Here is a 22,369-nt window from a genome sequence, read left to right on the forward strand (position 1 = left end):
AACAGCTCATACAGCTTAAAAAACAAACAAAAAAACCACAACTCAATCAAAAAATGGGCAGAAGACCTAAATAGACATTTCTCCAAAGAAGACATACAGAGTGTCAGCAAGCACATGAAAAGACGCCCAACATGGCTAATTATTAGAGAAACGCTAATCAGAAATACCATGATGTATCACCTCACACCAGTCAGAATGGCCATCATTAAGAAGTCTATAAATAATAAATGCTAGAGAGGGTGTGGAGAAAAGGGAACCCTCCTGCACTGTTGGTGGGAATGTAAATTGGTGCAGCCACTATGGAGAACACTATGGATGTTCCTTAAAAACATAAAAATAGAGTTACCATATGATCCATCAATCCCACTCCTGGGCATATATCCATAGAAAACTCTAATTCAAAAAGATACATGAAACCCAATATTCATAGCAGCACTATATACAATAGCCAAGACATGGAGGCAACCTAAATGTCCATCAACAGGTGAATGGATAAAGATGTGGTACATATATTCAATGGAATATTACTCAGCCATAAAAAAGAATGAAATAATGCCATTTGCAGCAACATGGAAGGACCTAGAGATTATCATACTAAGTGAAATAAGTCAGTTAGAGAAAGACAAATGTCACATATCACTAATATGTGGAATCTAAAAAAATGATACAAAAGAACTTATTTACAAAACAGAAATAGATTCACAGACATAGAAAACAAACTTATGGTTACCAATGGGGAAAGCCAGGGGTGGTGGAGACAAATTAGGAGTTTGGGATTAACATATACACACTACTATGTATAAAGCAGATAAATGACAAAGACCTCCTGTATAACTCAGGGAACTCAATATCTTGTAATAATCTATATGGGAAAAGAATCTGAAAAAGAATATATATATGTGTGTAACTGAATCACTCTGCTGTACACCTGAAACTAACACAACATTGTAAATTAACTATACTTCAATTTAAAAAATGGTTAAAAATGTATGTGCTCAGTTTAGTAGACGAGTCATAGAAAAATATGTTTATATTATATCCTGATAAGTTCATCACACCCCAAGTTGCCTGAGGATAAAGCAGTCCCTAGACCCTAATCTTTCCAGTTCAGTGAACAAAATTACTTCCTTAAAACATTTTTTTTCATTAATATAGATCTGTTTACACTTGGGAAATTTTATTTGTTTTTCTTTTAAAAAGAAAATGACTGGTGGATTGTAAACTGATGTAAACCCCTTGAAGAGAGTTCGACAATATCTAACAAGATTATGTATTTCTTTTTCTTTAATTAATTAATTTTATTTTTGGCTGCGTTGGGTCTTCGTTGCTGCGCATGGGTTTTCTCTAGTTGCAGCGAGTTGGGGCTACTCTTCTTTGCGGTGCATGGGCTTCTCATTGCAGTGGTTTCTCTTGTTGCAGAGCAAAGGCTCTAGGCGTGCAGGCTTCAGTAGTTGTGGCACGTGGGCTCAGTAGTTGTGGCTCACGGGCTCTAGAGCGCAAGCTCAGTAGTTGCAGCGCACGGGCTTAGCTGCTCCGCAGCACGTGGGCTCTTCCTGGACCAGGGCTCAAACCCATGACCCCTGCATTGGCAGGCGGATTCTTAACCACTGCACCACCAGGGAAGCCCCTAACAAGACTATGTTTAAATTTACTTTGCAGCCCAGCAATTCCACTTCAAGGAATTTACCCTGAAGTTATACCTTCCATAGTATGAAAATGTAAAAACAGAAAGTAACTTATTGCACTTATTTGTAATTGTAAAGTATTGGAGATTGCCTAATTGTCCAAGCATAGGACATGCACACAGTAGAGCTGCTGTCAAAAACTGAGGAAGACATTGAAAAACAATAGGGAGTGATTTCCAGGAGATGTTACTAATCCCAAACAGGAAATTGCAAAAGAGCATATAGAGTATAAGTTTTGTGGAGAAAATAAGAAAACAAACACATCTGCCACCTTTACAAAAGGAAACAGAGTTGAGACAAACCAGAAACAGTGAAATTGGTTTCTAGCCAGGCCTGGGGGTGGTGAGGGGAGATGGAATGGAAAGAATTTAGAAGGAGGGGCCTCTCTCTGTGCATTTAAAGTAGAGTTTTGACTTTCAGAAGCATATTCAAAAATACATGCTCAGAGAATAAAATTAAAGCGATACGAACAGGAAGGGGAAACCCCTGAACCTGAAAGGGCAACGCAACAAAGGAATCCTGTCATCCTTCAAAGGAAAGGAAACGGAAAGTAAATACAGAAGACAGAACAAACTGAGAACTTCTGAGCAAAGTGTAGTTTATAGATCACCTGGATTTTGTACGGTACGATGTGGTGAGAGGTGCTGGGGCGAGAATGCAAAACTCATCTTGACCTCCTTTAGTTGTTTTTGTTGCAGGGGTGAGGGCAAAGCAATTATGAAACGTTCAGACACATTATGGCATTGAGCAAGTAAGGAAATATGTTGATGTGGTTAGAGTGGGGTCAGGAGGGCTCTCACTGTGCTAAAGGGACGTACACAGCTGCCATGAGAAGGCAAGAAAGACTCCTGAAATATGTAAATGCATGTATATGTGCACACATGTTTGTCTGTGTATGTGTGCATGTGCATATATGTGTGTGTGTGTGTGTGCGCGCTCACTAATTGCCTAGATCTGTCTGCTGCAAGGGTCAAGAAGAAAGGACACCCCACTAGCAGTGAGCAACCTTGGTACCCAGATCTTGGTCTCTAATGCCACTACAAGGACCAGCGTTCCTTGGGGGAATGGCTGATTCCAGGCTGGGCAAGGAAGGTACACGATGGGTCTGTAACATTTTACTGTGCCAAAAGCAGGGAAAAGCTCAGAAGATGACAACAGGGCGTTTCGTACAGGCAGGAGCCAGCTTACGGGGCTCTCACTGGTCCTTTTTTTTTTTTGCGGTACGCGGGCCTCTCACTGTTGTGGCCTCTCCCGTTGCAGAGCACAGGCTCTGGACGCGCAGGCTCAGCGGCCACGGCTCACGGGCCCAGCCGCTCCGCGGCACGTGGGATCCTCCCGGACCGGGGCACGAACCCGCGTCCCCTGCATCGGCAGGCGGACTCCCAACCACTGCGCCACCAGGGAAGCCCTCACTGGTCCTTTTATGGACCAAATATGAGGAAATTAAGTGCATGCAAAGATGAATTATAAATCATCAGGCCTAGGACTCTGTGTCCTGAACACTTTAATACTTGCAACATCACTAATACGCAGATACATAAAGTAGTGAATGAGGGAAGAGGGAGGGTTCTTTCCCACCCCACGGCTGATGAGTGAAAGTGGAGGGTGGGCTGGGTTCCAACGCTAAAGAAGCAGGAGTGGACCAAGTTGAAATCCTCAGCTGAAGCCGATTTGGGGCGGAGTATTAGCCAGATCTTCACGTGTCTCTGCACAGACTACTTATTAGTTGCAAGTGAAACAAAAAGAGTGATTACACAGTGGAGACATCAAACAAAAACCTCATCAGGATTCAGACACCCAGTGAGAACTGGGTGGACGTCAGAGCCTCCGACATGCTATTCTGAAAAAGACACAGCTTCCTCTCTGTAGTGTTCCAGCTGAGAACGCATAATCTGAATCCAGTCCTGATGAAACATCTAACTGACCCACACTGAGAAATGGTTTATTCAGAAATGGGGGGAGGGGATATCTATAGTCTTCCAAAATGTCTGTGTCATAAAAGACAAAGAATGGTTCAGGAAAGTTCCAGATTGAGAGCATCTGAGAATAGAGCAATTAAATGAAATCCTTGCCCCTAGACTGCATTCTGCTCTGAAGGGGAGGACGTGTCTAAAAGCCATTGGATCAATGGAAAAAACTGGAATATGGATGGAGATGAGATAAAAGTACTTTATCAGTAATGTTCATTGACTGAAGTTGACTACAGTGCTGTGTTTATATAAGAAAATATTCTTATTTTTAGGAAATACACACTGAAGTATTTGGGTGGTAAAGGACCAAGAGGTACAACTCACTCTTAACAGATTAGAAAAGTAGAGAGCATGCAAGTGACAAGGAACATGGAGGTAAGCGTTCACAGGAGGAGAGTCTAAGTAACAGGTGCATGGAGGTGCCTTGTACCATTTTTATTCTTGCACGTTTTCTATAAATTTGAAGTTATTTCCAAGTAAAAGTCTAAAAAACGTGAATGATGGAATTTAAATAGTTGAAATATTTAGGATGATTAAGTCACGCCGCTACTTGTGGAACAGATATGACGTAACTAAAATTTCTGCATTTATATGCTCGGTTTCAACATCTGAACACAATCCACAGCTATACTGTCCTTCCTTTAAAAAAAAAGAGCCTACTCAGAGCTCCACTACTACCTGGCTGTGTTACATTATTTACCCTCATTTTCCTCATTTACAGCACAGCATTTTGGGGCTAGGGGATTAGTCTCATTAGTTAATTGAACGTTCCTTCCAGCTCTGCAAATCAGTGATTAGACTCTATTTAACCCATTCACAGTGTTAAATAAGCTACTTTCAGACTTTCTACATCTGCAATACCCGTTTGAAAATCATTTCCAAAAACTTAGAAATTCTTCCAGGCACAGAGATGCTTGTGGTCAGCTGGTTGGTCCAGAGATCCCACCTGTGTGCGCCAAGCAGGCCACTTTGTCAGGAAGCCTACTCTGATTTTGCTTGTCTTCCCCAGACTGTCCTTGGAGGTGGTGAGAAATAACGCTCCATTATCCAAAGATCTCACTTCTTCTCAGAATGAGAAGAACCCGGAAATGCTCTTCCAAGAACCAGGGGAATGGAAAGTCTCCGTGGGACGCAGCTCCACTTGCAAGCTGAGCCTCACAGGGGTCAGGAGAAGCCCCAGGCTCCCTCAGAGCCTTTTATTCTCATGGCTCTCCTCAAGGTGTCCGGAGGAGAACAGTCATTTTGGAAGCAGAAATGTGGAGGGTGCCCCGAGGAAGCCAGGTCACCGTTGGGACGTCCTGACGGCAGTCTCGACGGGACTCCCCCTCAGAGCCCATGTGACTTTCGCTGGCCGGCACCACCGGTTCATCACCCCTTTCCACAGCTTAGACGAAGTGGCCTTGAAGCCCATAGAGTGTCCTGTAATCTGATGTGTTCGTGGGAAGGGGTGGCCGGGGTAAAGGAAGAGGGAAGCCCAGCCCTCACAGACTCACCTCCCTGGGATGAACGAGGTGGCCTGGCTTATACACCCGTGTCCCGTGAGTCTTCACCCGAGAGCCTCCAACCCCCATCTGCTCCGGCTGGCAGGTAACGTGGAGTTTCCAGGTGTGCAAGGTGGGTGACAGATGTTAAAGGGAACTTATTTGTAGCATCCAGCGGAGCCAACCTGTCTGCCCCTTGCCGTTGATCTCCCTGGACTCCTCAGCACAGTTGGGCTGAATTTTCAGATCCTACTTCAGGAGATGGGCCACCACGTATGCATCCTAGAACCACTTCCGTCTTCCTCACCTCCTACATCCTCTCACGCACGCTGCCAGCTCTGCCCACTCCTTCAACTCCGGATCTGTGAAACAGCCTCTCAGCTTCTCTCCCTGTCTCTGGTCCCAGCCCCTCTCCACCGCTCCCCAGTTGTCTTCCTGACACAAATAGGACTTTATTTCATTCCTTTCTGAAAACCCATCCAGGCCTTCAGAATACACCTCCAGCTCCTCGGCGGGGCCTGAGCCTGGGGCACTGGGCCTTCCCAACCACCGCTGGGCCTCCTGGGTGGGGCTCCGCCTGCAAGGGCACCTCCTGCACAGCACACAGCCCGGGGCCCCTTCTGCGCCCCTTCCCCTCCCCCATCAGAGAGCCTGCGGGGAGATCTGGGCCTTCAAGCTTTGGCCCCTAGAGCTCAGTGGCTGCTGAATGAAGATGACGTTTGGCACATAGAGTGGATGTTCTACAGTTTCAGGATATTTACTTGCTGGATGAGAAGGGGTGTGAACACTAAAACAGGGCTGAAGGGGCTTCCCTGGTGGCGCAGTGGTTGAGAGTCGATGCAGGGGACGCGGGCTCGTGCCCCGGTCCGGGAAGATCCCACATGCCGCGGAGCGGCTGGGCCCGTGAGCCGTGGCCGCTGAGCCTGCGCGGCCGGAGCCTGTGCTCCGCAACGGGAGAGGCCACAACAGTGAGAGGCCCGTGTACCGCAAACAAACAAACAAACAAAAAACAACAACAAAAAAACAGGGCTGAAGGGAAGGATTGTGGTCTCTGAGGACCCAGGGCAGCTCAGCTCCCCTTTACCTCCTTGTGGCCCATGGCAGGCTTAAGGCTTGGACAGGAAAGAAAAGGCCAACAGGGAGAAAAAAAAAGAGAAAGAAGCAATGGAATAAGAAAGTGAGTGGGGAGAGAATGGAGTCACCCAGAGGTCTAACAGTGGCCTCGGGCGGGGCTCCCACACTCTCAGGTGGAGAGTTTACTTGGGGACCACTGTGGTGGAGAAATGCCCCCGGACAGTCTCTACGCTCACCTGCTTCTATTTGTCACCAAACAAATCCAGCATCTCCTGAATGTGTGGTGAGGTGAGGAACTTCGTGACACTAAGTCTAGTTTTTAATGCAATTCTAAGCCAAAGCGAAACTCCGTGTCCTCGTGAAGCTAGCATTTCAGTGGGGAGATAGAATAAACAAGGCAAACGAGTAAGCCAGAAGGAACGCCAAGAGGAAAGTGAAGCAAGGATGGGGGACAGGAAGAGAGTTGAAGTTTTAAGTGAGGTGACCTCTGGAGGCTTCTCCGAGGAGGCCCCAGAGTAAGTGTGAGAAAGAGGAAGAGAGCTAGTCCTGTGCTTCTTTAGCAGAAGGAGGTCTGGAGAGGATCCGCGGACGCAGAGTTCTGAACGGGTTCTATAAACGGCCAGTGGGGCTGGGGACCAGGGAGTGGGGCTGAAAGGTCTGTTGACGGAGGTGGGAAAAACCGTGGGCAGAGCAGGTTTGGGGTGAGGGTAAAATCAAGAACCCACTTTGCCCTCCTGAGTTTCGGATGCTTTCTAGACACCCAGGTGGAGGTGCTAGTGAGACATGAGTAACATTTAGGGGAGAGGTCTGAGCTGAATATATAAATGCAAAGTCTTCAGCACTGAGACAGGACTTAAAACCAGGAGGCGGAGTGAGACCACCAAGGGGGCAGGTGGTGAGAGAAGATAAGGGGGCCGTGGGCCACTCCAAGGTCAAGAAGTTGGGGGGATGCAGATTCATCAAAGGTAACCCAGAGGGAATGGCCAGAAAGATAGGATGGAAACCAGGGAGTGTGCTGTCTTGAAAGCCAAGTGAAGGGTGTGTCCCTTGGAGGAGGGAACCGTAGACTCTGACCCACTTGGCTGGGAAGTCAGGCGAGGGGAAGGCTAAGAACTGACCTTTGCACTGAGCAGCCGGGGGTGGCCGCTGACCTGGGGGAGCTGAGTCGCTGAGCCAGAACATCTAAGAACATCTAAGACGGTCTTGTAGGCCTAGGTTCAAGAGCCAATGAGACGAGAGAAACCAGAGACAAGAGTCTAGGGCAACTGCTGGGAGCTGTTTGTTGTAAAGGGGAGAGAAAGCGGTGGGAACAGCAGAGGAGATGTAGTCACCTCTAGCAGCGAGAGGGGCTGCGGCCAGGGCCCAGGTGGGGGGGGTGGCCTTTACGGGGGTGGGGTGCAGGCGCACGGGGAGAAGGCCCCCTGAGCGGCAGCTTCTCAAACAGCCTGGGCCAAACCGGGCTCTGAAGGGCTCTGCGGGTCGGTCTCCACACTCCTGGGCTTCTGCTGTCACCCAGACCGCGCGCGCGGGTCCTGGGGTAGCAAAGGCGCTCTCGGATTCCCTCGGCCACACTGTGCTCTGGGTCCCATGGAAGCTTTCGTGCGCGTCCATCAAGCTCCAGCGGGGAGCAGGGTGCCTCAGAACTCCATCCTGCGGGATCCTGAGCGAGAAACGGGGGCAGCGCCCAAACGGGGGCGCCGCGTCCCGCTCCGGGCCGGCGCGGGCCTCGCCATCCCTCAGCTCCCAGCAGCAGCACGCGGGAGACGCGCGCCCACGACCCCTGCAAGCGGGGCTCTGGTGGGGCACCCGCCCTGCGATCTTCCGCAACCCCACGCCGCGCCATGGGGTTCGGGAGCGGAGAGCGCGCCGGCTTGTGCAGCCAAGGGTGCGCACAGCGAGGTGACACCCTCGGCCCCAGCCACTGCCCTGCGCCACATGGCCGCTCCCCGGGACCGCCGCCGCGTGGCCCAGGCTGCGTCCGCGTCCCGGCTCTCCATGGTGCTGGGGCCGAGCGCAGCTCGATTCTGCGGTTTGCGTTCCAGCAGGGGCAGAAAAGAACTCCGGGGCTGGAGGAGCCAGAGGGGGCAGGCCCTGGGTCTCTTAAGGATGGTCGTTTGGGGTCCTCCCACCCGCCCCTAGGCGAGGGAGCAAGTTCCCGCGTGGGAGGAGCGCCTCCCGCGAGGGCGACACCCTGCCCACCCAGTGGTCCCCGCGCGCGGTCGTCCATCCATTCACTGCGGCTCCTGGAGCCGAGCGGCGGCCCCAAGACTCAAACCGAATCTATGAATGGGAAGAGGGAAGAGAAGCAACGTCCGTTTCCACTCCCTGCTTCCCCGCCCCCTCTGCGCCTCCCTCCCGACCGAGCGAGTCCAGCGCGAAGTGACAGGGGCAGGGGCGGGGGCACCGCGGGGGCTGCAGCGGAGGGGTCGAGTCTGGCTGGAGACAGCGCTATTTATAAACTCTGGAGCTCCAGGATAAAGAGGGCAGAGCGGAGTCCCCTCCTCCTCGAGCCCCGGAGCCTCGCCGGGCCCCTCCCCAGCGACTTTGATTTCATTACTCCCCCTCCTCCCCCCGCGGGCTGGCTGGCAGGTGCGGGGGTGGGAGCCGTCTCCGCCCGAGCAGCTTTGCCAAAGGTCCGGCTGCTGACGTCGGAGCGCCCGCTCCTGTCAATGAACGGCAGCGGCAGCCTGGGGACTGTCTGGCAACGAGGCTACAGACGTCATCGCCTCCTGTTGGACGCGGGGGGGGGGGGGAGGGGGGGTGTCCGAGCAGCAGCTCCGGCTTAAAGGAAAACTCTCCAAGTTCCAGGCAGCCAGGGAGAGTCGTTCCCGAGAGCACATGCGCCCCAAAGCCCGGTGCGCGCGGGCAGACAGGCTGGCACACTCACGCGCACACACTCAAACACACACGCACACTCGCACTTAGGTTCTCTGTAGGTGTGTGGGTCCAAAGTTGCGGCCGCGGGAGGATGAGCTGAAATGGACCGGTCTTCCTTGGCGCCTAGAGCGCTCAGCGCGGCTTTCCCGGAGACCCCCAGATGGACAAGAGGGATAGAGGAATGCCACACACCGCTTAGAGTTGTCTGCTCCTTTTCAGGGGAGATCAGCGCGAAAGGCAGACTGCCCCACGCCTCTGGAATATGCCTGCCGAGTGGAGCAGAAGCGAGTGTTCTTGGAGAGGTCATGAACTTGGGCCACCTGGGCTCACTGGCAACTTGTTGTGCGCAGCTCTCAATGGAGCCCTGGACCCACGGGGCTCCGGGCCCGCCCGCTTTTTTTTTTTTTCCTCTTTGCTTTTTCTCTCTTTTTCCAGTGTGTGAACTTGAAGCGGAAAGCAGACAGGCGCTTCGCATACTTCGGCGGTGAGTGGACTGTTCCTTGTACCTGTTATTTAACCCTTGAGAGTCCAGAAAGACTCCAATCCAACCATTTAAAAAGTTACCATCTTTTCCCTCCGTCCTTTTCGGCAATAAGAAAGTGTGTGTGTGTGTGTGTGTGTGTGTGTGTGTGTTGTTTGGGGACATGACTGTTTTGGAAGAGGGGTGATGAGTGGAGGTGAGAAAAAAGAGACCTGAGTGGATAAAACCAGAAGACTCAGGGGTGGCAGAGGAGGTGAGAGGGAGGGCAGCCGAGCCCAGCGCCTGAGCGATTGCCTCCGGCTACTGCTTCTTGGACCGAGTTTCCAGCTCCAAGTTCCCTGCAAGGCTGCCCTCCAGCTGCAAACGGCCGCCTCCGCAAGGCTAGACCCAAGGGGGCCTTGGGAGGAGGCCCCCACCCTCCTGCCTCCTTTCTGGGCCTCCTTCCTCAGTTCTGAATGGGGACAAGACCCCTCCCCCTCCCCTTTCTGCCTCGGGCCTCTGTTGCCTCTCTCCTAGGTCCTCCCTGCACCTCCCCCAACCCCTTTTGCAAAAGCTCAAATGATGTCACAGAGGAGGAGGGGGTCCTGTGCCCCTAGCACCTGAAGGCATCACTATATTGCATCCTGCAGCATTTTGTTTTCTTCATTCTACCCAATTTTCCTCGTAATCCACTGAAAATATTCCCTTCCAAACACCATTAACACCCTCCCCCCTCCCAACACCTCCCTTCCCAGGACACCAGTCCTTTACAGACAGGGCTAGAAGTCCCCATACCCAGCACCCACGCTATCCCCCTCCTAAATTAGAAAGAAATCAGCTGAGCACCCAAAGAGCCTCTCCTCCCTGGTGTTTTGGTCTCTTTTTCCCTCTGGGCTTACCCTTCTAGTGGAAGGAAAAAGAGGAAGGAGGAAGGAGAGAGGGAGAGAGGGAGAGGGAGAGAGAGGGAGAGAGAGGGAGCAGAGAGCCCCCTAGACGGAGGACTGCTGCTGAACTGATTGTAGGCTCTCTGCGCCGCCTGCCCGCCTGGTTCCTGCTTCCCCAAAGTGCCTTCCCTCCTTCAGCAGCAATTCCTCTCCAGCCATCTCCCTCCCCGGCCTCTCCTCCCCACCTCTTTTGCCCGTCTCTCTCCCCTCCACCTAACCCCACCTTCACTCTCCTCTCCGAGGGGGGAGGCTGGGGGTGCGGAAAGAACACCCCAAAGCCCCAGCCCCGGCAGAGATGTCGAAGAAACGCAAAGCCCTGGAGGGTGGAGGACAGTCGGGGCTCCCAGAGGAGGAGCCCACTGCCTGCTTTGAGGGCGGCAGCCAGGAGGAAGGTAGGGAGAGCCGGGCTGGAGGAAAGGAAAGGAGCCTGCAGGGAAGGTCTGGGAGTTGAGATGCTCTGCAGGAATGCTCCAGCCGGTGCTCGGCAGCTCCCTGTGTCAAGGCAACTTGAGTAGACTTTTCTCCCCACAAATGGGATTTTACATGTGCCTCCAGGAAATGGGGGGCGGGGGAGTGGGAATGTGCTGATTAGGCTGGCATTGAAGACCCAAATTTGGGTGAACTTGAAACTCTGTGTGGAGAAGGGGAGGGTGGGGTGGAGTGGGAGAGGAGGCTGGAAGAGGCTGGGTATGGATTGGGGATGGCTGGCCATTTCCCATCCTCTGCCTTGCTGTCACATACATGGGGGTGTCGAGCTGTCCTGTGGTTCTGTGGCCTGTACTGACGTGTGTGCAGGACGCCTGGGTCTGCAGAGTGGGTGCTGGTGCTGTCCCCTCATGTGTGTTGCTGGCAAGGGGCGTCAGGAGGGCTGCTGCTTCTCCCAGGCTTCTCCAGTCCAGGGATGCTCAGGGTTGCATCATGTTGAATCCCCATCTGCTCAGGCAGCCCTTTGCATCCTCCCGAAGTTGGAGGTGAGGCTTGAGGCAGATCTAATGGTGGACTGATCTCGAGGGGAGATGCTGTGCTGCAAGCATCTGGGGACTCCTTTCCCTAGAATCAAACCAACGAAAAAGTGAAGATGGGAAATTTCCTATGGAAGCAAAAGTAATTCTTGGATATCTGATTGCCATATAAGAGCAACCCAGTCAGACACCTTTTATTTCACTTACAGTATTCTGAATTTGGTTGAAAGTAGGCCCCAATGGACTAGTGAAGTTCTTTTCTGGACTGTAGTTTAAACACAAAGGAAATATGAACCAGATGCAAATGTTTTGTTATCGGTTAAGCTGTGGAAGGGGAGGTGAAAGGGCCTGTGGGGGAAAGGTCTGAACCCAGGCAGGGAGAGGAGCTGTGTTTTGGGGTTGCTCTTCTTTTCAGAGGGGAGACCTGTGGCCTGGTCGGTGGCAGGGGCTGGTCGGAGCACCAGGGGACTGGGCGTGTACCTCCAAAATGGAGTCCATGGCTTTTCTCCTTTGACGTCATAAGAAATACGAAGTCACCAAAGTCCTTCCTGCTCATAAGACATGAATCTCTGTGTCCCCTTGCAACCCTTTGCATGGCTTGTGTGCGTTTTAAAGCAAAGGGTCTGGTTTTGGTTCTCCCTGGTCAGTGGGATTTAATAGAAGCAGGTGAGAGCAATGTCTCCCACTCACCTCAGAAGCGGTTGTATTTCAGTGTCTGCCCATGTTTGGACTTTCTTTGCTCAGTTGTGATCTTAGAGCAAAAGTTAGTACAGCTCTTCAATTAATTTTACTGAAAAAAATGTCATTTGGTAAGACATTCAAATATGGCAATGATTCTATCTGAATGGTATTTTGGTATTTTTCCATCTTTGGGGAGAATAATTCGGTATCACCATGGGTGTCTGACAAATTCATCGGCTCTATACTCAGCATTCAGTTTTGACCCGAGGTTACTCTCAAAGGTGCATACTATCTATGTTCTTTTGGTTAAGCAACTAGTGAAGTCTATGGGAACTGACATGATTATCCTGGTATATAACAGCCTGGATACATTTTATGCCATTTTCTAATAATTAGTGAATGCATGGCTGGCATTTATAAAAGCAATAAGAATTGTATTTTAACAAACATTTATCGTCCTTTTGGTGGAAATGTGTGGTATTAGAATTTAAAAAGCTATGTTCTGGAGGTCCTGTACTAACAGTAGTAGCAAAATTCCCACATTCCCTAGTGTGATAGGACCCGGCCGAGAATATTTTGTAAGTCATAACAGGCAATATTAAGTATTTGTATCTATGTTATTCAGAGATTATCATAATTTTGAAGTGACTTATGGTACAGATTGGTTTTGTTAGAGCTGAAAAATGTCTACTGATTTTACTGTATCCTTTGCATTTGGCAAATAAAAATGCTACTAGATAATTGCCTATGAATATGTAACTGTAGAAATCATTAAGTGTGTGAGTACTCAAGTACCGTAGGATTGTGAATGCGTTTCCTTGAGAAATGGTAGTCACGGCACTCAAGCGCCAGCAACTTGGAAGGCCGACGTGTTTGTTCATTTCAACCACTGAAAGCACATTATAGCATCTATTAGATCAAGGCAATTGGAAATTAAGTTTCATTGGGAGTCATTGATTTTAAGACCGTCTGTCAGCAGGTTGTCTTGGTCTAAAGTTTTAAACAGCCAGTAAGCATGCAGGCTGCCTGGAGGGAGTGGAGTGGGAACTTTGAACAGAAGAACGGAAACCATTGCCCCTATTCATGCCCTCACCCGCCACCAATCTGTGCCCCAGTCACGAGGGTAGGTGTCCACTCAGGCCCTAGGTGGCTATTTCCTGTAACGGCTCCTGTCCTGTTAATCATTTCTCTTTAGGAGATTCCTTATGAGATGAAGGTAAGACGGTGAACGGTTGTTGTGAACACACACGGATGGTTCCTTTTTCTCCCTGACTTATTTGCTCAGCTGTGGCAAGGGGACAGTGAAGTGTCCTGTCCTACAGCGGACGTTTATTTGGAAGGTCCGCTGAAGTTATCTGACGTGTGTGCGTATGTGTAAAGTCACGATCGGGACCAGGATATGGTTCTCTTGTGGGCCCCAGCTGGCTCTGTGTCCACCGTGTGTTCAGACTCTACTGATGGGAGATATTTGCATAAAATGTTAAACATACAAAGATTTTGTCTTTACAACTTAGAGAGATCTGGTGTGCAAACGGACAATGCCGGCCACAATTTTCGCTTTGCTTTGCATCTACTGTCTTTCATGGCTTTGAACTTAGACATGGGAGTGTGTTACAGCATTCATCTGGCTGTGAAGGTGATGGGTATGTATGTCGAAGACCATGTGGGAAGAGGCTGTGATGGAAACACTGAATAATTATAATTATTGATCTTATCCCATAGGAAGATACTTCTATTTTTTCATTCTCTTCACATTCCCTTCATATTGGTCCCTTTTCAAGGAATTGTTATCTACTTAGATACTTCGGTCTAATCACATGACGTTGCATTAGTTACTCTACACTGAAATATAACATTAAAGCCTATTTTCCAACACTTACCCTCTAGTTAGAAACTTGTTCTCTCAGCCCCTGTGGGCTCTTCCTAGGCTCTCGGAAACCCATTTCTGTTCTCCCCCTTCCCCACCCACACCCTAACAGTTCTGTATTGTTTTGTCTTCTGACTTTAATTCTCATTTCTTTTAAGATGATTTTTGGATATAAAATGATGTCAAATGTTTATTATTACATTCAGTTAATCTCATGAGTGTTTTAAAAGTAAGCAGTTTCTATCTTTGATGAGCTTGGTTAAGATCCTATCCAGCCCAGTCTTCTGGTTTCCTGTCACTCTGGGGTGTAAAGTCACCCGAAGGGGGCCTCTGCAGTGAAGGAGGTCAGGGGAGGTTTGAACAGAACCCATGACCTACTCATGTTTTATGCTCCTCAGGTTTCCTGAGCCACAGTGAGACTGTCTATGGGTAGCTATTCCTTCATCTGACGAGGTAATGACTGAAGTAAACATTGGTTTCTTAAAATTGTGTTCCTGTTTGACGTCACACTGGCTTTTGGGTTTTGTGGCTTCCCTGTATTATCCACAGGCCATTGGCTTTGGGGGCATCCGGAAACAGGGGCAGGGGAAGTCTTAGCAACTCCGTACCTCTAAAACCAGTTAAAGCTGAACATCTAGATTGTTGACTGCCCTACGTCTACATGACCCCCTAAAACCAGTTGAAATGATTTTTTCCGAACAGATTAATTGTTTTAGAATAGTTGATCAGATTTTTAATTATTATAAGAAAAATCTCTTAAAGGGTTATTTATAATCATTAATATGAAAGAGTGGGCTTGACCCCTGGAAGAAAATCTTGACCCCTGAAGAAAATCTCACAAGCGCACGTTCCATAGAAGCTTGATGGCGAAGAGCGTTGCAGGTCAGATGTTCTTCAGTTCTCACCTTGGTTTCTCTGGCTCCCACCAGGAAGGCCATTTTGCCCTCCAGTGTGCCAAAGCTGGTTGGCGGGGAGAGGAGAGTTTCGGGGAAAAGAAGCACAAAAATACAGAGTAGCATCCGGGGGTGAGTCCTCACACGTGGACCAGAAAGGAAGTCCCATTAGTCTAAAAAGACATGCCTGTTGCCGGGTTCCTCATCTGTAACATCAGAAGGTTGAATCAGATGACCTGGATGGTGACGTTTTTAAGACTTTGAATAGGATTGTGTGAAGAAGCAGGTAAACCATAACCGACTCCAAACGAAATGGTAACTCGCAAAGGAAGTAGATAAGCAGCAGTTCTTGCTGACGTGAAAGGCTGGGGAAGTCACTTAACATCTGCACAATTTGGACAGGCTGGTGGCTGGGGCAATGCTTTCTCTCCATTCTTTCCAGAACTACCAGACACTCTGAGCATGGTGGGGTGTTAACTGAGGGTACCTTCTGATCTACGGTTTAGAAGCAACTTTTTAGGTTGAAAGCAGTTTTGTTTATACTCTGATTTGCTAGCCCCTTCCCTGCCCCCCCCCACAAACACCCCCCTTCCCCCTTCCCACCAGTGCAGAAACAGGATTGCAAATAAACAGAGGTAAGAGCTCTGTGGAGATGTTTCCTTCAAGTGCTTCCGTGACGGAACTTAACCGTGCAAATGGAATCTTGTCTTCTTAGGTAAGCTGAAGCTATCTTCACTGTCTTGGCTGGAGGGGCAGCATCGTTTAGTATAAGAACGGCTCGACTGGGATATGAGATTCTTGTTAAAAGCTCTTTAACTTTCTGTCCTCTTCCTTGATGAATACAATGTGGCAATCACAATGATCAACATCATCATATTATATATATATACACACACACACACATATTATACACATACACGCACATATACACACATGCACATGGTAAAAAGTGTAAATATCACGGCAGGACTTACAGAAAAGATGCAAAATATGTCCCCCTCCAACCCCATTCACCTTTCCCAAAGGTCACCCACGTTACAAGGTTCTTATGACACCAACCAGAAATGTTCTGTGTGTATACAGTCGTCCCTCAAAATCCTCAAGGGATTGGTTCCAGGACCCACTGTGGATACAAAAACCCAAGGATTCTCAAGTCCCATGGTCAGCCCTCCCTATCTTTGGTTCCACATATGCAGATTCACCCAACTGTGGATCGTGTAGCACTATATGTATTTATTGAAAAAAAATCTGTGTAGAAGTGAACTTGTGCGGTCGTGCAAGGGTCACCTGTGCAGGAGTGCATACGTGATATCCCTTTCTTACACAAACACGAGCATCCTCCACCTACTTTTCTGCTGTACCTTTCTTTATTCACTTACTTATGTATTGGAAATTTACCAGCATATATAGATCTACTTGATTTTTATTGTCTGTATAGTATTCCACGGCACAATGTAACATAACTGATAATTCTTATGGAATTAATCTTTTTATACATAGTGGTATAATAAGCAACCACGCAGTAGTTTTTTGAGCACGTGTATAAATCTATCTGTTGGTGAATTTCCAGATAGAGAAGTTGAATCAAAAAAGATGACAACAATTGAAACTCCACCAAAGGCCTATTTGCCCACACCTGCCCCAATTTTCTTTTGCAGTGATCTACTAGCCCTATGGACACTACACTTTGGGGACCTAAAAATGGAGTGATTAGCAAATGTAAGCAAACTCCTCAAATCAGTGGGATAGCATATTTGAAGTCTCAGAAGTACTAGATGTAGGGCAACCGTAGCACCATGCACTTTAGGATTTATGGGACAGTTTTTCTTCTCCAACTCTCTGTTTAGAGCAGATGTGGATACGATATTGCATTCTGTCCACGTCAGTTACTATAAATAGGCACAGGTTTGTGATTTTGCTATAAATTTATGTAATAACAGGGAAAGAATTATGTTATTTAACATATGCATTATTATAAAATAGGATACGAATACACCTTCTGGGGAGCCCATGAAAATTATGATTGGTATAAGTATGACTCTTAAATTCTCACGTAACTGTAATGGTATGTCTGGGTTGTGTGACTTTTATACATTTTATATACTTAGATTCTTAAATATTGACAGAATATAAACTCACAAAGGGCAGAGGGGAATGTCTTAACTGGTGTGTTAAGACACTGAGCTTCATCTAGAACTGATAATTCCTGTCTTAGTCTGTTTCATCCCTGTTTTATCTGTTTTATCCCTGCCCCTAATACAATGCCTGTACATATTCTGCGCTCAATAATTTCTTCTTGAGTGAAATGACCAATGTTTCTGTAACTAAGACATCTTAAAGTATTGAGTATTCCATTTAATAGTGACCATAATAATTATACTTGTAAATGGATAGAGATAAGAAGGAATATTTATATTGAGCCGTAAAAATCTTTCATTTGTGAAAGAACACTGGCTTTGAGATTAAGCATGCACAGATGATTAAAACATAGCATCACGTATTTACAAAAATAGTTTTCCTGAGGACTAAATTGATTTTAAGGTATTAGTGCCTGGTACTCATGTGAGAGGACAGTAGGCTCATCTTCCCTCCTCCCACTTTTTATTTTGAAAAGTATTCCATCTACAGAAAAGCTACAGGATGTGTACAGTGCGTGCTGAGGTCCTCTTCACCTAAATCGCCAATGTGACAATGTGATACAGAATCTGACTCCATTTCTGATGGTGGGCTGCTGACAGCTTTCAGATCCCACCACCCAGCTTCCTGTCTGCTCCAAACCTGGGCAGGCTGATGCGACAGCCCACGTGGTCCTTCCATTGGTGCCAGTGGGAACTCAGTCCACATGAGCCCTGACTCCTACGTGAGAATCTCCCAGAACCACCTGTAACCACAGTGAAACCTGCACCTGTTGGCTCTCAAGCCATTTCCAGACATGCTTGGGGGTCTGCACTTCTCCCCTAGCAAAGCCTCGTCATGAGGGCAATAAACTTTCCCACATCCTCTTGGTGCATGTCTCGACATTCGAACCAGATTTTGGGTTGAGGTGGGTCCATCTCACTGCAAGTGATGGGGACAAGCGTTTGGCTACGTTTTCTCCTCTTCCTCCCCCTCCTCCTCCTCTTCTTTCTCTCACAACGATTATTATTTTTGGCTGAACCACTTGAGAGTTATCTGTAGACATTATGATGATCTAGAGGGTTCAGATTTATTTTCTAAGAGCAAGACGTTCTCCTAAAGGACCACAGTCCAGCAACCACACCAAGAACACTTAATGTTGATATAATATTATCTAGTGGGAGCACATGTTCACATTTCCCCAATAATAGCCCGTTTTTTTCCCCCTCAATCTAGGATCCAATCAAGAACCACACATGGCATTTAGTTGTCACATTTCCTTTAATCTAGAAATGCTCCCTGATGTTGACATGTTTGAAGGGTCCAGGTCAATAATCTTTTAGAAATTCCCGGTTTGGATTCATCTGATGTTCCCAAATGATCAGATTCAGGTTAAACATTTTGGACAAGGATACTATCCAGGTGACATTGGGTCACATCAGAGGACACATGATGTCATTAGTGATGTTAAGCTTCATCACTTGGTTAAGGTTGTGTCTGCCAGACTTCTTGCTATATTGCAAAGACAGGTAGAAACATATTCTGATAATTCACTACTTATGCCATGACAAAAAGCTCTTTCTGAAAGTATAAAATGTTGAACACTCAAATCTGCAGTACCAGTCAATTCATAACTATATAAATTTGGATTTTGCTTACTTACCTATATATATATATATATAAAATGAATTATAACATTTTCAGAAAGTTCACTTTCTTAGGTGAACAGCGTAATTAATGTTAACATATATCCATACCCAGATGAAGATACAGGACATTTCCTGCATTCTAGAAAGCTCCTTGTGCTCTGTCCCAATAAAACCCCTACTCACTATTCTGAACTCTATTGCCATTAATTGGTTTTCCTTGCTTTGGGACTCACATATGTGGAATCAAACAGCACATAGCCTTGTGTCTGGGTTCTTTTCTTCAACATTATGTCTGTGGGATTCACCTACGTTGTTACAGTTGTTTGTTCTTTTTGAGTGCTAAGTAATATGGTATTAATAGTCTACAATCTACTTGTCCTTTGTACTACCGATGGGTATTTGGGTTATTTCAATTTAGGGGTCATCACAAATAAAACTGACATGAAACAACTTGTGTGCATGCCTTTTGGTGGACATAATAAAACTCATTTGTTTTAAATATATATCCTACACACTCATTTTTGTAATAATTTGTGGAATGTTCTTTAGCAGTCATTGGAGCCCATCAATGAAGATGTATGGTTTTCTATAAACATGTCGAATCATGTCTGAATATTATAAACCTTATATTCATGAGAAAAATCCCTGACGCATTCCAAGCCCTTTAACATGGAAACATTTGCAATCCAGATGTAGGATCTTGATAAATGAACTAGATCTTGTTCTTAATACTAAAAGTCTATACATAATTTTGATTCACAAATATTTGTTATTCTTCTCTACCACGGATGTTGACTTTGATTCTTATTCATTTTTTAATATATTTTAAAATATTTATTTATCTTTGGTTGCGTTGGGTCTTCGTTGCTGCGCACGGGCTTTCTCTAGTTGCGGCGAGCGGGGGCTACTCTTTGTTGTGGTGCGCGGGCTTCTCATGGCGGTGGCTTCTCTTGTTGCAGAGCATGGGCTCCAGGCCCGCAAGCTCAGTAGTTGCAGCACGCGGCCTTCAGCAGTTGTGGTACGTGGGCTCTAGAGCGCAGTCTCAGTAGTTGTGGCACACGGTCTCAGTTGCTCCGCGGCATGTGGGATCTTCCTGGACCAGGGCTTGAACCCGTGTCTCTTGCATAGGCAGGCAGATTCTTAACCACTGTGCCACCAGGGAAAGCCTGATTCTTGTTCATTTAAGAAGTATATTGTGCTTGCTTTGCTGGCTCTGAAGGAGGAGGTATTGAGAAGGAAGATGAAATACCCACCAGGTATAGAGTCTTGAGGTGTAGTTGCTCATAAGGAAGATCCTTTTACTTCTGTTTGGGAAAAGCTTACCCAACTTAGGAATCTCTGCCTAGGAAGGTCCATAACTTCGTTTCAAGAAGGGAAGTATAATCAGGAGGCTTAGCTTTCTTTTCCGGACTATCCTTGAGCGCTGTCATGATGTTGATTTTTTCCTCTTTCCATTTTTCTACATCAAGACAGTCACTTGCCTGTCTTATCTGGGGCTTCCCTGGGCTAACTGTGAAGGAGAAGGAAAAAGGGACAGATGTGACTTTATGCCACCCCCTGACCTGCAATACTAAAACCCATGTTTACATAACAGGTGCTGTAACTGGTGGAGGACTTGCAATCATCCTAACATCTAGCTCCAGAGTATCTCTCAGGAAGGGAACAATCTTGGTTTGGAAAAATGCTTTGGTGCACACCAACTGTAGAAGGTGAGACCCTGGGGCCTCAGGGGCAAGGGCTTTGGTTGCTCCCGCAAAAGGGAGAGTCGCTGAGTGTAAAGAAAAAGAGAATGTGAGACAGAACAGAAAGGAGGAGCTGTGGGGGCCAACTCAGAGGAGGACCCCTACTAGTGGTGCGGTTGACAGAGAATCAGAACCCAGGAGTGACGGATGGTGACTGCATGTTAATTTGGTAGGTGGTGCAGGCTGTGCTCCTCTGTGTGTCCTGAATTCTTTGATAAGCCTACCAACTTCTTCAACATCTCATTTGTAAATGGAAACCAGTGCAGGGCCTGAGTCTCATGTCTGGGTTGACGTGGAGCAGACCTGAGTGTGTGGAAGTAGCAGCCAGACACAGGTGAGCCCATGGGGTCTTAAGTCCTAGAATATTTTTAGGGCTGTTGGTAGGGCTTTGAGTATCTCCAGGCTATAATACGCTATTCAGGGCAAATCTCTCAATCCCAAGCCCTGACTTTGAGCTGTATTTGGCCACATGTTCCCTCTAACTTGAAGTTAATTGGAACATTTTGGTTGTTGTTACAGCTTAGTCTCCTGTTCTTAATACAGTATCACCTCTGGCTTGACATCCAGCAAAAGATTGCACGGCATTGTTAAAACCCTGGTTTCACTTAGACCCAGTGGATTTTGATGACCCAGTTTAAAATCACTGGGATTGGATAAAACCCAGCTGCCTATTGTAAGTGATTAAAAGGATAACTAACACATACAAATAACAATAACTTGTAGAGCAGTAGGAATTTCATTTAACTTCGTTATGAATGTCCAAAGTAAATATAGGGAAAAATAATTTGTTGTAACATACAAGAAAAATCCATTATCAACTGATAGCATGTTAATTTAATCCATCCCTCTCTCTACCTAACATTAAGCTCTTTTCCTGCCCATTCCCTTTAGTTTTTGTTGTTCAGTCTCTCTGATTGTCAGATTTGAGGTCATTGTCATTTGACGGTCTCAAGTGCAAAAGGATCGCAAAGTGGAACTGAAATGCTGCAGTGACAGGATTTCGTGAAATCCGTGAGAGTGATGTTGGGAACAGCTCCATTTCTGTGCTAAGTCATTGAACATGAGTTAGACTTTCATCTGAAGAAAGAAAACCGGCAAGGATTACTCAGTGTCCCCACTACAATATATTTCTATCCCATTCTGTTTTCTTTCATCAAACATCTTCTGGGTAAGCGCTTGACCTGTGCTCTCTGCTGGCCACACAGGGTCCTGGAACCTTGGGTCACTGTGGGGATGTGATGTTTCACTCGTAGGACAAAAATGCTATCTGAGATTTTCTTATTGTGCTTACTTTTTTATAGTCTGCCTCTCCCTGTGAGAATGTGTTCTCCATAAAGACAGAAACCTCTTTGGCCATTTTTTTCCAGTTAGAGTAAAGCCTGGCAAATATTAAGTGCTCTGTAAATATTGTTGAATAAATGTATGAATGAACAATGGAATTCCCTTTTTAGTAGAACTTTTCTGTAGACTTAGGATGCCCAGAAGGTAGTGTAGAAAAGGGCTAAGGGGGACTTTTAGAAGAGCCTCCTAGAGGGACTCTCTGCCCCCAGCTCTCCTGCTTCAGCCCATCCGTGCCGAGGTCCCTGTCAGTTACAAGCGGCAAAATCCAAAGAGAACAAATCTCAGTGGAAGCCGGTTTTCAGGGAGTCCCTGGGGGGGAGTCAAAGGTGGAGCAGTGGGACCTCCAGGGCTCCTTTGCCTGCATGCCCACCCCCAAGGTAACAAGGCAAATGGCAGCTCCAGGTCAGACCTTAGGACCCCAGAGCAGAGAGGAAAGAAAACCTTGACCCTGCTGGCCTGGCCCAAGTATCTCAAAGACAGAATTTCTCGTTCTGACAGACGGGGCAGAGTCCACTTCTCAAAGAAGGTATGTGCATCAGACACAGCAACGCTACCCCTCCAACAAGTGCAGGCAGCCTATCGCTGGCCCTTCTCCTACCGGGAAGTCTCCAGCTCTCCTTTTATGCTC

At 47.3% G+C, this 22,369-nt stretch overlaps 2 pseudogenes; one reads left to right on the plus strand and one right to left on the minus strand.

Moving 5' to 3' along the window:
- Nucleotides 1–7,946: 7,946 nt before the first annotated feature.
- LOC132437419 (putative uncharacterized protein FLJ36797) lies at nt 7,947–8,933 on the minus strand (annotated as a pseudogene).
- Nucleotides 8,934–10,786: 1,853 nt separating this feature from the next.
- Nucleotides 10,787–22,369, plus strand: part of LOC132437420 (putative transcriptional regulator encoded by LINC00473) — a 41,144-nt pseudogene continuing 29,561 nt past the window's right edge.

The sequence above is a fragment of the Delphinus delphis genome, chromosome 14, assembly GCF_949987515.2.
Source record: "Delphinus delphis chromosome 14, mDelDel1.2, whole genome shotgun sequence".
NCBI classification, from domain to species: domain Eukaryota; kingdom Metazoa; phylum Chordata; class Mammalia; order Artiodactyla; family Delphinidae; genus Delphinus; species Delphinus delphis.